This window comes from Phocoena sinus, chromosome 10 (genome assembly GCF_008692025.1).
Source record: "Phocoena sinus isolate mPhoSin1 chromosome 10, mPhoSin1.pri, whole genome shotgun sequence".
NCBI lineage: Eukaryota > Metazoa > Chordata > Mammalia > Artiodactyla > Phocoenidae > Phocoena > Phocoena sinus.
Window position 1 is genome coordinate 8,690,883 of NC_045772.1, and position 14,172 is coordinate 8,705,054.

Here is a 14,172-nt window from a genome sequence, read left to right on the forward strand (position 1 = left end):
TATAGCCTCCTCTGTTAGAATTCTGGAGGTGAAAGGAAGAACAGAATGGCACAGGAGCTCAAACAGATGAGAAGTGGGAGATTAGCAAACTAGCAGAGCCAAACTTCCCAGACTCTGTGAATTGCTCCATTTAAGTATTCTTCTAAAACATGCCTTTTGCACATGAGCTGTTCACTTTCTTACCGTCCCATTAAACTAAAACTGCTAAAATGAACCCGAAATCATGACTTTTTAACTCAGTTCCTTAGTCAACTGATATTTACTGTGCTCCTACTATACAGTAAGCACCCTGCTGGATACAAAAGTGAATAACGCCTGGGCCCTGGAAGAGCACACAGGATTAATCACAACAGCAAAGGTACTGGAGTGATCTGCACGAAGGGCTCTGAAAGCCTTGACCTCTGAATTAAACACATTTTAATTTATCTTTATAAAAAGTAAATAAGGAGGAAATTAAAGCAAAGCTTAGATGTAACACTAGTAAAAATGTTCCTAATTTCTAAAAACTAAGAATGAGTTTCTTAAGTTAGGTATGGGGAACCTAATCATCAGTCGCATTTCCCTTTTCCATCCCTCTCTACTTTTCAGTGTACTCTGCATTTCTTCCTCTGGATAAGTTAGGGGGCAAAATGGGACAAGCACACGCTTTGAAACCAAACAGACTTAAGACTAAACCGATGCCCTTGAACTTCCCAGCCCTGTGGCTTCTGGAGGCTCTTTTTCTCATCCATAAAACAGTAATGATACCTACCCCGCAGGCTTAAGGTAAGAATTAGGTAAAAATATAAACAGGTTGGCATATGCAAAACACGCAAAAAATGTTAGCTTAGGGCTTCCCTGGTGGCGCAATGGTTGAGAGTCCGCCTGCCGATGAAGGGGGCACGGGTTCGTGCCCCGGTCCAGGAGGATCCCACATGCCGCAGAGCAGCTGGGCCCATGAGCCATGGCTACTGAGCCTGCGCATCTGGAGCCTGTGCTCCGCAATGGGAGAGGCCCGCGAACCGCAAAAAAAAAGTTAGCTTAACATTATTACTACCATTTGAAGAAATGGTATTGTTCTGATTTAAAACATTTTTAAGTGCTTCCATTTGAATGAGAAAAAAATAATCTTTTTTCCCCAAGGGCATGACATTTATGTGCTACCTTAGAAAAGCAGCTTGGCAATTTCTTCTCCTTAAGTCCTATCAGGAACTATTTTGCTCAAATAATGATGTCTGGGACAAGCACTGAAAAACAGTCAACAACTAAGAAACTATAAAGGCATCATTATTATCATCACGGCATCCCAAGAGGAACAAGCCAGTCTGATTTGCGATCTGGATACTTGCCTTAGTGTATGGACCTACTACGTTCACATCTCTCCTACTACCTACCTAGTGGGACACTGCACACGTGTAGAGTTGTCAATGTTCTAAAAGTTCTGCTTTTTAAAAGGCATTTACAAAACACTACCAAAAGAATAAACATAGTTTCAAAGCCAAGATGCTTCTCCAAATCAATAGGAAACTATCTTCCTACTGAAATTCCCCACAACTACGAAGGAAATAGCCTCTATTGTTAAACCTGCACAAAATGCTAAGATGTAAGATTTCTATACATCCCATTTCTGTTTGCTTAACTGCTGGCGGGGGGGGAGGGCAGTAATTAATGACGTTTTATTCACTGACCATGGGGAAACATCTCTGGCCAATTTTGTTCTATAATTTTGCTTATATTGTAAGCAAATGGCCAACTTGAAATTCACCTTATCCCTCGCTTCAACCTCCAGCACAGACGCTAAAAAGTAATAAAACAGCCAAAAGATACATGAGAAAGCAAGGAGCCTGAAAAGACCCAGACTAGTTCTCGGTGCCCAAAGAACTGAGCATGTGCTGGTCCTTAAGAAGCCTGACAAGAGGCTACCTTTACTGGGTGTCTTCAGCCACTACAGTGGATTTAAGCCCACTGTGGAAACCCACTAGTTTGAAACCAAAGGGCGCAGGACTAGGGAATGCAGGAAACACTTCGGGCTGGTCGTCCGCTGATATTCCCCTCGCCCTCCTTTCCCCGAGGAGATTGAATCGCCTCTCGAAGGTGGCCACATACGCAGGGCTCTGGGGGGAGGGGTGGGGGCGGGAGCAGGGGAACGCATTCACTCCGTCACGCAGGTCCTGCACACAGGTGGGGACCGGGAGGCTCCGAGGCCTGCCGCCTCCCTCTGCCACCGCCAGGCAGGGGCCCCGACGCGCCTCCGCGGGCCTCGGCTCTCCGCGGGGACCCCTCTCTGCCCCGAGGTCCCCCAGCGACGGGAAGCGAACTCGACTCGACCAGCCCACCCGGAAGCCCTCCCCCAGCTCACACCTGCCGGCGCGTGACGCCCGGAGTCGCGCTCGTCTGCCGGTCCCGGCCCGGCCATTCGGGGCGCCCCTTCCCCGCGAGCGGATGTCGCCCGCGTCCCTCCCAGTCCCGGGGTCAAACCCACCAGACGCCCGCCCCGCGGGGCGCGCGCCAACGCCGCCACCCTCGCCGACCCCGCGCGCGCTCACGCCCCTCCGGCCCTCTCCCCGCCGCGCGCGCTCACTCGCGAGGACACGCACACGGTGCGCCTCAGCTTGACAGGCCGACCCCGCGCCGCGCGCTCCCGCGGGCGTCCTCGCCCACCCGGCCGGCCAGCTCTGACTGGGCGGTGAGCGGGGGAGGGGAAGGGCGGCGGTGGCCGTCGGTCCTCACTTACCACTGAGCCGTGCCGGCTCCAAGTGCGCGGCGTTCCGCTGTGAGGCGATGCGCCGCGATGCGCGCGGTCCCCGCTTCTCTGCAGGCTATGGAGGCGACGTAGTAGAGGGACTGAGGGGCTCGGGGGGGGTCACTCCCTCCCGCTTCACCTCCGAGAAACACGGGGACCCCAGAAACTAAAAACAAAATAAACAAACTTTCCCCTCCGCCTCCCTCCCCCAAAACCACAACACAAACACTCGGAGGCCCGCCCAGAGCCCCACTTCATTGGCCGCAGGGAGGATGCTGCCGGCCCTCACTGGCTGGCTTTTGTGCCCGTCAAGCTGCCGTTCCGCCCCTCCAATTTCTCGCAGCTGCCGTCGCCCCTCATTGGTCAAATGCGTTCCGTTTGACGAGCTACGATTGGCTGAGCTGTCTGCGCCAATCATTCGGGGACACACCCCCTCAGCATCCCAGAGACCTTTTCCTCGGTCGCGGACTCGGAGAGGCGAAGGGGAAACTAGAGCATGATGGCGGCCGAGCTCACTTGGCGCAACCATCGTCTTTTTCCTTTTATTAGCTCATTAGTGCCTCGCCCTCGCGCTGTTTCCCCTAAGCTCCTCTCTCCATCCAGTACTGCCTAATAACGGAATCTATACGTCCCGGCTCCTTGATTTATCCCCGCCGAAGTGCTGAGTGTGGGCTCGTTGTGAATCATTGGACTGTCAGCATGTCACTCCCTAGGCAACTCTTCAAACTATTGGTGGAACAGCAAGCAAGTCCGTCCAACAACAAGGGCTAATGCCATTGGTTTGTCTCCACTGAGTTCTTTCCTGGTACCTTATTGGGCAAATAGGCGCGTCGGTCAGATCTGGATTCGCTGTGCTGTGGTTGATTGTTTGCTAGGGAGTTTGAATGACTCCCGTCATTTGGCCTGTGGTTGACGATAGTAACGATTACCATTTATTGCATGTCCGCTTTGTGCCAACCATGCAGAGTTCTTTACAAGGACTATCGGTTGAACCTGTGAGTTTTACGTTCTCTAAATTTTACAGTTAGGAAACTGAGGCTCCAGAGAGGTTAGGAAATTTGCCCAAGGTCACCTAGATAGAATGTAGTTGGTAGACAAGCATTTGGTCCCGGGTCTGTCTGACTCCAGAGCCTTCGCTCTTTTCACTGTACTTTAGTGCCTTTCCCTTAGCCTAGAATCGTACCCAATCAGCTAACCCAACATCTTCAAAAGCTTTCAATCAGAACCGAAGTTCCTCAGTTTCTGGAGGTGACATTGCTGGGGACTAAAGCTATGGAATAGGCTGTCATTGCCTCCACTGCATCCTCTTCTCCAGCACCCATTCCTCCCCACCCTGAATTAAACAGTCTTGGCAATTCCTGACCAGAAGCCTATCTACCTTTATGTTTATTTTCTCGGCTTTATAAATAAATGGACACTTCTACCAGCCTTCTGTTTCAAGCCTACTTTCCTGACCCACACCCATCCATCTCCAACTCACTCTCTTTTGAGAGAGTCCTCAAGAGGCAGAAACAAGAAGAGAATCTAAAGAGAGAAAAAGAATAAATCGGTTTAGAAATAAATAATTTACTGTATGCAAACGGAACAGCTCTTCAGCTCCTGGATAGCTTCCAGAGTAGCCCCTGATGCTGTGCAAGACAAGTGCTCCTGGCTTGTGGCCATTGGATTCTTTGTGGCCTCTTTCAGCAAAGTGAATCCAACATTCCAGCCAGGGGAGGGCAGAATGCTTAGGACCCACTGCCACAGGCTCTGGGACTGAAATGATCTCCAGGAGCACAGTGCTGGACGATAGCCTGCATTCCGTCTCGGGTAATTAACATTTTACCATCCCAAATCCCCACCCCCTGTAGCTTCAGTGGGATCACTGCCCTTGTTTCCTCTCCTGATCCAAGCTGTTGTGTAACCGCATTGGCACTGCTTTAATAATAAAACAACCACTGTAACACAGTAATAGTGCTCAACACTTATAGCCTTTCAGCAGAGGAAGATAAGTGTTTCACAAACATCAATTAAGATTAAATGGCAGGTATTCCTAGGGCAACTGCCAGCAGAAGGACAGAAGAAAATTCATGAGTCAAATTCTAAGAAAGGTCCTAAGAACCTGAATCCTTATAACTACATACCCCATACTAGCATTCCAATATGGGGATTCTGAACCAGAAAACAAAAAGAATGAGAAATGGTCAGTGTCCAAAAACTTCCTTATTTTCATAGTTGGTTGTTTGTAACTCTATTTTTAACCCTTAAACTAGTTTTTATAGTTTAATTGTTGGACATACCTGTCTCCCCAACTCAGTTTAAAGTTCCTTGAAAACAAATGATTTCTTTTTCATCTTTGTATGTCTTGAATTGCTCTGATTATATAAGGTTCCCCCAATAAATAATTATTCAGTAAATATTTATGGAGCTAGTTGGCACTTTCCTAAGGTACAGAGGCTGCACAGATGAATAAAACACATCTGCCTTTAGGAACCTCGATTTAGTGGGGGTGACCAACAGGTAAACACAGTGCAGATGGCTTGGAGGGACATGGGACTCAATCTTGGAGAGACAAATCTTGGAGAGACAAAATCACCTGGCTACCCTGAAGGTGTGACATCTACAAGAACTAAAGGATGAATTGTGATTACCTAGGCAAGAGACTGGGAATGTGCGGTGACCTGCAATGCTTGCTCTCTGGGGGCAGGGAGTAGGACAGGAATATCCAGGAGTGGCCAAAGCCGGTGCTTCCTATAAGATTGCTGTTTTTCTGATCATAAAAGTAACATTGAGTAAAGATTTCAGACAATACAGAAAGTTTTAAAGTAGAAAATAAAGTCTCCCTCAAATCCCACTACTAGAGCCAACCGCCATTAAGGAGAGTATCTTCCCAGACTCTTGTTTTTTTTTTTTTTTTTTTGCGTTACGCGGGCCTCTCACTGTTGTGGCCTCTCCCATTGCGGAGCACAGACTCTGGACACGCAGGCTCAGCGGCCATGGCTCACGGGCCCAGCCGCTCTGGGGCATGTGGGATCTTCCCGGACTGGGGCATGAACCCGTGTCCTCTACATCGGCAGGCGGACTCTCAACCACTGTGCCACCAGGGAAGCCCCCAGACTCTTATGAATAGACCCGCACATGGATATCTTCCAACAAACAGTGGGGTGTGGTTTAGGGTCTTGTCTGTACTTTGATAGCTCTCATTGCTCAGAGCTGCAACTTTGGATGGAACCTGTTCTCACTTTCTATACTTGCTGGAAGAAAGCCAATAAATCAACAATGTTTATTGTGGAGGATGATGGTTTCAACTTCCTGTCGCAGCAAATGACAGATTATCACCTGTTACAGGACTTTAGGGCTTACTCAGCCTAGTGTGGAGTCAGTGAATGGTGGGGAGGAAAGGGGTCTGCAGTACTCACTGCCCGGGGGCTTACAGGCTGCTTTGGTGGCTGTGGAGTCAATTCCTGCCCTGAAAAGGCAGCCCAGGTCAAAGAATGACATGCTACGGTGCTCTCCTTTGCTCTCTTTCTCGTTTCTTCTCTGCATTCTACTTGTGGTAAATATTTTGTGTGTTTGTTTGTTACAACACACCCAGCTTTGAGAGTAAAAAGACTCGCCAAGCCCTGCACCCTCGTACGCAGGCCAAGTGCAGTATGTTCTTGGAGTGCTATACTATTCTTAGAGCTCTATATGTGGTGTTCTATACAGTTGGCTTTTTGCTGGAGGAGAAGGCAGATTTAATGAGTGATGGCTGCCTTGGATGGCTACCAAAAGTGCTCTAAGCCATTCCAAGCAACAGGCCTTCCTTTCTTCCCTTGAGAGATTGTTCTGTGATCCCTGAACACATTGCATTGGCCTGGACAAAATCCAATACAAGGGGAATTTCTGCAAACAATTCTGCAATGACCCACAAGCTTGGGGTGACATAGCCAGCTGGATCGGCTCCAGCTCTGATTTCTGTGGCACAGGAGAACTCCCTTTACCCTTTGCGCTGGCCTCTCATTTCTGTGAGACATTTGGAAGTGTTTATAATGCAGTCTCCGGTTCTCAAACTTATAATCATGGGAAGATTCCCTGTCAAAGAACTAAATCCAGAAGACAAGAGGACAGCTGACAGCTGATCTGGCTCACTTGGGAAGTGGGTGTGGCCACAGCCAAGGCCAATAGCACTGGGGGAGGGGAACTTTCTAGAGGGTGCTGATTACAGAGGACTCGCTCATAAGAATTTATTACGTTTGGTAGCATTTATTGTGCAACAAAGCCCTTGTGACAGAAGCTGTGCTGCCTCTAAATCACCTCTCATTTCTTACAACCACACTTCCTGAAAAGCTCCTAGGGAAGCAGCAAACACTGGACCCCTCCTGTGTGCTGGCCAACGCTCGACCCCCAGGAGGTTCACAGGAGAACCGGATGTGCTGTTAATAAGAGCTACCCTTTCGTGAACACCGATGTGTGTTAGACACTGTACTGAGGGCTTTACATGGATCATGGCAGTTAACCTTCGCAACAACCATGGTTATCCCCATTTTCCAGGTAGGGAAACTGAGGCTCTGAAGGGCTGACTAACTTGCCCCAGGTCGCCACAGTTAATAACTTCAAAGCTGAACCCAGGCCCTCTGCCTCCAATGAGTCAGCTCTTTTCCATGCTGCTATGTTTCCCAGAGGCGTCTACGTCGGAACCGCCACAGTGCCGCTGGAGAGACAACCAGCCCCCAAATGAACAGTCGCCCTCATAGCCTTTATGAGCTCAACCCCATGCTCTTTTCCCTACAGACTCAGGGAAAGAGGCGCACCTCTTCTGGCTAAATTACTGCCTCTGATGGTCCTTCCTCTGCATCCAGTTGGGATCTGGCTCCTCTCCCACCCCCTTCAAAATAGCCTTCCTTCCTGCCTGCCTGCCCTTTTCCCCTCTTTTTCCTTTTCTCAGTGGCTTAAATAATGCCCTGTGGCCATATCCACCACTGCTGTTCCGTATCCTGGCTTCCAGCCCTAACTCTCTACTGAAACTCATTTCTCTAAGCTCATCTATGACCTCTTTGTGGCCAACATCCAAGAGACTTTCTTAGTCCTTGTTTCCATGGCTTCACCACTATGTTTTACTCTGAAAATCTTCCCTTGGTTCCTCAAAATAGCCAGCTCCCCTCCTACCTCTACAACTGTTCATGCTCTTTTTCCTATCCCCCCTCTCTCTCTAAGCTCCTTCTAAGGAGTCTCTCTCTCTCCTCTCCTTATGTTGCCTTCCGGGGCTGTCGGGGTGGGGGCTGGGGGGTGGGGAGTGGGGGTGGAGAGCCGGGTCGTTGTCCTGCCTTCACCTCTGAGATTGCTATTTTCACTTCTCCGTCCCCAGCGTCATTCTGCAGGCCGCTTGCTGTGCGATCGCTCGCTCGTGTGCAAGTCACGTAAGCTGTCTGAGCTTCAGTTTCCTCATTTCTAAAGTAAGCGTACTGAAGCCGATTTGTTATTCTAGACTCTAAGATAACAATAAAACCTCAAGTTTGTAAGCACATGCTATGCCAGGCAGGACTGGCAGTGCAAAATGAAAGCATGGGGTTCCTTGTTCCAAAATTGTTAAGAATTTCAAGACAGCAACAGCAGAGCATTAAATCAAACGTGGGACCCTTGGCCTCCTGGGTGCAGGGCCAATGGGAGCCCGCAAGTTTCATGCCCATGAAGCTGGCCCTAGTGCCAGGCACTGCTGTAATTATATAGGTATTGACTTACTCAATCCTCATAACAATCTTATGTGTAGATACAGATGAGGACACTAAGGCAGAGGGAGGTTAAGTAACTGTCCGACCTCGCATTTTTTAATTGGTAGGGCTGAGAAAAATTACACCTGTTGGTTGGAGTAGTTGTGAGTGAAGGATGGTTTCCTCCCGGGGGTCCCCTCAGGAGGACTTCCTGGTGGCTTCTCAGCGGGCCCTTGCCCATTGCTTCCTCAGCGAGTTTGCCGGCCCTCGGATGCCCCTTTCTCTGTCCCCTGTTCCGAGGTCTACACTCCCTTCAAAGCTCAGTTCAAGCCCCTTTTCCTCTCAGGGGCTTCTGGAGCAGAGAAGCCAGACCCACATCTCCTTCCCCCTAAATTCTCTCAGTACCCTGTGTAGAGTCAGACCCAGCCCCGGCCCGGCCATGGGGATTGTTCATAGGCATGGGTGAAAGCTAACAACTCCAGAATTTGTTAGGAAGAGGGCTCAGCGGCAGCAGTCTGGTTGGGGGTGGGGTACTGGGGGAGTCCTCTTGGCAGGACAGTGGCAAAGTAGAGAAGGGTCCCAGGTGTGACAGTTGGGGGTTAGTGCTGGGAGCCTGGAGGAAAGTGGACAGGGGCCGGGGGCCAGCGGCCTTGCAGGCCAAATCCAGCCACTGCCTGTTTTTGCACAGCTCTTGACCAAGAATGATTTTTTGAATGGGTGGTAAAATTAAAAGATGAATAATATTTTGTGACACACGAAAATGAGACGAAATTCAAATTTCAGCGTCCCCCAAATTTTACTGGAACAGCCACACCCACTCACTCGCATCGTACTGGTGGGCTTTAGCGCTGCAGCAGCGGTCGTGACAGACCCCGCATGTCCCCAAAGCCTAGAACATTTACTACGTGGTCATTTACAGAAAGTTTGCCGAGCCCTGGCCCCTGCCTTCTTTCTCTACCCTGAGGAGGAAAGCAAGGCGCTGCGAGCGGCCGCCAGGTGTCAGCATCGCCCCGCGTGCTCTCAGCTCCGCGCTCCGCGGGGACCCGCAGCCTCGGGTTCTGCGCCCCGACCCGCGCCGGTCCTGGGGCTCCTCCCGGTCCATCCGGGGAGACGCCGGCTGTCGTCGCCGCCGGCGAGTGCGCGGAAAGGGCTGGAAGAAAGCTGAGGAGGGTCTGGAGCCGCACGGGGGTTCAGGACTGGCTCGTTAGCCCGGTGGCTTGGCGCGGGTCGGCAGGCTTTTCTGATGTGCTACTTGTTTGGTTTGGGTTTAATTCGTATTTTATATATGAAGGAGTCTCCAAACAAACAGAAATTGTTTATTTTTACCCAAAACTATCAGTCAAGAAAAATTTGGGACTTTTGCACAACCACATAAGGCGGTGGCCCTCTTCCAGGCCCCCTGATAACAAACCTACAGAGCTGGGGGGGGGCCGCGGGGGTCAGCGGGCACGGGCGTAACTCAGGCCCTGCTGAGCTGAGGGCTCACGAGTGGCATCTCTGGAAATTTTCTCCATCTTTCTTTCAAAACCTGGGCCTCCTAACTTCTTCCAGGTGGATGAGCATTTAGGCCGGTGTGCCAAGTACTGGACATGAAAGTGGCCATTTTACCGGGAGGGAGCAGGGTAGAGAATCCAGGAGAGAATGTCCCGAGAGGGAAGTGATAACCCCCCATATAACACAACGGAGGCATCAGCCTTTACAGAGCTCCTCCTCTACGTCAGCCGCTGTGCTGAGTGCTTTACTCCCCAGGGCCTCTTGAGGGTGGTACCAGGATTATCCCCATTTTACTTGGATGGATGTGGAGCAGCTTACAGGGTCACTGAGCTAATATGTGGCGGAGTGGGGAATCCAGCCCGAGCCTGCCCGTTCTGCACTGTCCTCTTGCTGCCGCAAGCCTCAGCTAAGATCACAGCAAGCAGGTTGACACCCCCCCCCGCCCCCCGCCGCCGCTGTCCTAAATCTGCGACGGCCTGCCTCACCGTTCATCCCCAGGCCTAGTGCACAGTAAATATCTGCTGAGTGAACAGATGTATAAAGCCTTCCAAGTACTGCAGTGAAGGGCCTCTCCTTGTTCAATCGCCCAACTTCCAAGGCCTTCCAGGAGGAGACCAGCCAGGATGTCCAAGCGGCACTCAGGAAATAAGGGTCACCAGGCACGGCTCTTGGCTCAGCACGGGATGGGATGTGCTTTTCCCTTGCTCGTGCCCAGAGGACCGTAGCCTCTGCAGGCATACCGCCTGTCTTGCCCTTTCCTCCCTTCGTCCTCCAGGCTCCCCACACACTTGCTGCCTTCTGTGGCAGGTCCTCGCTGGTCCCTATGACATGGACATCTGTTCCTAGAGCTGCTTTCTAGTGGCTGCAGACAGTGCCTAACTTCTAGCCACTTTTCTGATGAAAACTTGTCTCCAGCTGGCTGTCACTTGGAGAGGCCACGTGATGCAGTGACAGTGCCCTCCTAGAGGGTCCGGATAACCAGGTTCTAGCCCTTCTCATGACTTGCTGAGCGACTTTGGACAGATTTCCTCACCTCAAGGCCCATCTCCTCCTCCCCTGCTTTCGTGCTAGCCTTTGAAAGAAGCATGCAGACAGGGTCATCCGTGAGCAGCCAGAGAGGCCTGGAGACCCGGGTGACTGGGAGATGAAGACTGTCTGCTGAGGACATGCACTGAAAGGAGAAGCCTTCCTGGAGGAAAGGATTTGATAGGGAAGGACTTCAAAGTCCTTAAGAAATTAAATCCTGTTTGGCTTCCATGTACAATTTCAGGGGTCAGGAACAAAAGTGAAAGGGCCATGATCAATTGCAGAGCCTCTGACACCGTCCACATTGAGTAGCCTGACTTATTCTCTGTATCACATGGTTGTCAAGTGTTCAATCATTTAACGAGTCGTTATTAAGCAGATACTGTGGATACGATAGTGAGGCGGAAAGACAGTGTCCTGGTCTCCAGGCACAGAATGGGCATCTGTCGTGCCAGGCAGCAGCAGAAGCTGTCAGAAGCAGGGCCTTCCTCGGTTCGGAGCTGGGAAGGCAGAGGCTTCGCAGAGGAGGGGTGAGAAGTTCAGGCCTGCCTAACTTTTCAAAGCCTTCTGGCTGATCCAACGATGACTCGCCCTGAGAACACTCTCACATCTGCGCCTGCCACCTCTCAACCTTTCCTAAGGTGCGCATCCTCTCAAGCTTGGTCTGGCTCAGCTCGCTGAGCCCGGGATGCCTGTCCTGTACCAGACCTCCTGCCACTGGAACAGCGGTGCAGACAATCACAGTGACAGCCGCTGGGTCCTCCAGGCAGGGAGGAATGACGGTGGTGCACAGCCAGGTGATAACCTATATGCACGGTGCATGGCAGGGCTCAACAGCTGCTAAGGGGGCTTTGCCAGAACGGAACGTGGTTGTGGTACCCCAAGTAGCAATCCCCACCTGGCCTGCGTTGAGGAGCGTGGAAGTCTCTCTACTGTCGGCCCTGGCTGCCTTTTGAGGTGGGGACACTGCTGGGCACACACGGGAATGTCCAAGGGTACTCTCTGTGTAGGACTTTAACTGGGACTGAAGGAAGGGGAACAGATTGGGAGGAAACGTGGCAGGGCTCTGGGTGGAGTAAGACAGATGTGTGCATATAGACATACCTGTTCCGCAGAGTCCAAGGCGGGCAAGAGCTAAGCAAGGTAACCAGAACAAGGACGGAAGATGCTATTGTCTCAGTCACAGAAAGCAAAATCTTTGGCAAGTCAGCCAGCCTCTCTGGGCCAAAGAGATCAGTCAAAGAGAACTGTTTTGCAGGATGTAAGCACGGAAAGCAGCTCAGGCAGGAGCCCGTGGCCCTTCAGGGCTCAATGCAAAGAGCTCTTTCTCAACTGGGGCGATTCTAACCCCCAGGGACACTTGGAGATGTCTGGAGACATTTTTGGCGGTCTCGTCTGAAGGGGTGCTACTGGTAGTTGGTAGGAAGAGGCCGGAGGTGCTGCTAAACATTCTACCACGTGTAGGACAGCCTCTCCTCCCACAGAGAATTTTGTATCTGAAGTGTCACTGGCGTTGAAGGCAGGAAACCCTGAGTTGGGGGGGCCGGCTAGATCTGCACTTTATGTGCTGTGGGATTTGGGGAGAACAATGCACCTCCTCATCTGAAAAACGGGGATGGTAAGACCCAAGCTGCTCATCACACAACTTCGTGAGGCTCAATCTCCAAATACACAGGAGAACTTTTTGTTAACTTTGTAAAGGGCCTCTTCCTGAGCTTTTCTTAGTTTGAAACCTGCAGGTGACTGAGGGAGGCATCTAGCACGGTGACTAGCATATAGTAGGTGTTCAATAAATTAAAAAGAGGAAAGCGTCATAGCAAAAAAAAAAAAAGTCTCCCCCATAACCCCTCTCCTCCCGCCGGGCCCGTTTCCTCCATATCTCAAGGCTGCCTTTGTGGTCCAGCTTTTCTATTAGGGTCCAAACAGGCACGGGATACTGCTGTTGGCAGAGGCGGTCTCTGAAGCACCCCTGAAGGATCAGGGCTAGGGCTAACCATACCCCAAGGACAGCTGACAATGAGACTGGGAAGTTTTGCCAATGTCATGGGAAAGCCTCCCAGCTCCGTGCAGGGGTCCTGGGCTTCCTGCTCCTACGGGGCGAGGTCTAGGGTGGCAGCAGCCCTGGGGTCTCAGCCCTCAAGTGCCTCTGCTCATCTGAGGTTGGCCTCTCAAGGAGCTGTGCCATTTGTTGGCACTCAACCTACAGAGGCCGCACTCAGAAAGTGGGCAGCTTGGTGGTGGGGTGAGATGGGGCCAGCGAAGCCAGGCCCCGCACCCAGAGTACTGTTTCATCCCTGTTCCTCCTGGAGCCCTTCTGATGTTACCAGCCTTGTGGAAGCTGCTGCAGAGGGACCAAGGGCATGATCCATCCTTGAACTTGCCATCCAACTGGGAAGGCCAGATGTCCCCTTGAGATTTGATGACAGAGAGACTATTTCACAAAGCATATGCCAAGTGCTGGAACAGAGGGCAGACGCACTAAAAAGTGAGGAGCCGAGAGGCAGAACGGAGGGGCTGGAGTTTAGGCAGACAAGCTGCATTTGAGGTCTTCAGGATCCTCAGCCACCTTTGGACTCTCGTCTCTTCTCGAGCATCTTAGAGCTGGAGGGGGTCAGAGACCACCTCGCTGAAACCTCTGTAAGGAAGGGGAGAGGTGCCCCACCTCACAGGCCAGCACTCTTCCCGTGACACTGCGTTGCTTCCTTTTTAACGCATGGTCTCGCATCCTGCTTGGTTTCTCTGAAGAGAGTGAGAATGACCCCACGCTGGTGCAGGGAGAAGCCGGGGCAGGACAGCCAGCCAGGCTCAAGGTTGCAGCGACTTGGAACTTCCAGTCCAGAGCCTCCTGCATGTGAAGGCAGGGGAGGAACCGGGCTTGCTTTGGGTCAGGAGATGGGAAAGGGATTCCGTGGGCCTGCTTCTCTCGCAGGCGAGGCACAATCGCTTAGGAGCGGGTCCCCTCCTCTGGCCTCCCCACTTGCCCCAGAGGTGTCCACTCTGCTCACCAAGAGTGCTCTCTCCACCCAAACACTTTGAGCTGAGGTGTAACCCCTGCCCCTCGTTTTCCACCTCCCTCTCCCTTCCTCTCCAGAACAAGCAGGGCCATATCGCCAGGCCTTGGTACATAAGGAAGCACTTCCCAGCAAGGGTTTAATCCTCACAGACGCTCATGGAGGTGGGTCAGGGTCCCTCACCCCCCAAGAACCAGGTTCACCCTTCCTTCCCCTGCCCCTCCCACCACCCAGCGGGGAGGCCAGGCTC

General features: G+C 51.7%; 1 protein-coding gene across 6 annotated transcripts in view; it reads right to left on the minus strand.

The window, feature by feature from the left end:
* TNRC6B (trinucleotide repeat containing adaptor 6B) overlaps nucleotides 1-2,936 on the minus strand; it is a 261,599-nt gene extending 258,663 nt beyond the window's left edge. For 4 of the 6 annotated variants that reach the window (XM_032645301.1, XM_032645303.1, XM_032645302.1 and 1 more), the window contains exon 1: nucleotides 2,714-2,935. The gene's annotated coding sequence lies outside the window, so the exon portion shown is untranslated. Of the gene's footprint in view, nucleotides 1-2,713 lie in introns of all 6 variants that reach the window. The other 2 variants (XM_032645308.1, XM_032645306.1) reach the window with 1 other exon arrangement.
* Nucleotides 2,937-14,172: the final 11,236 nt, after the last annotated feature.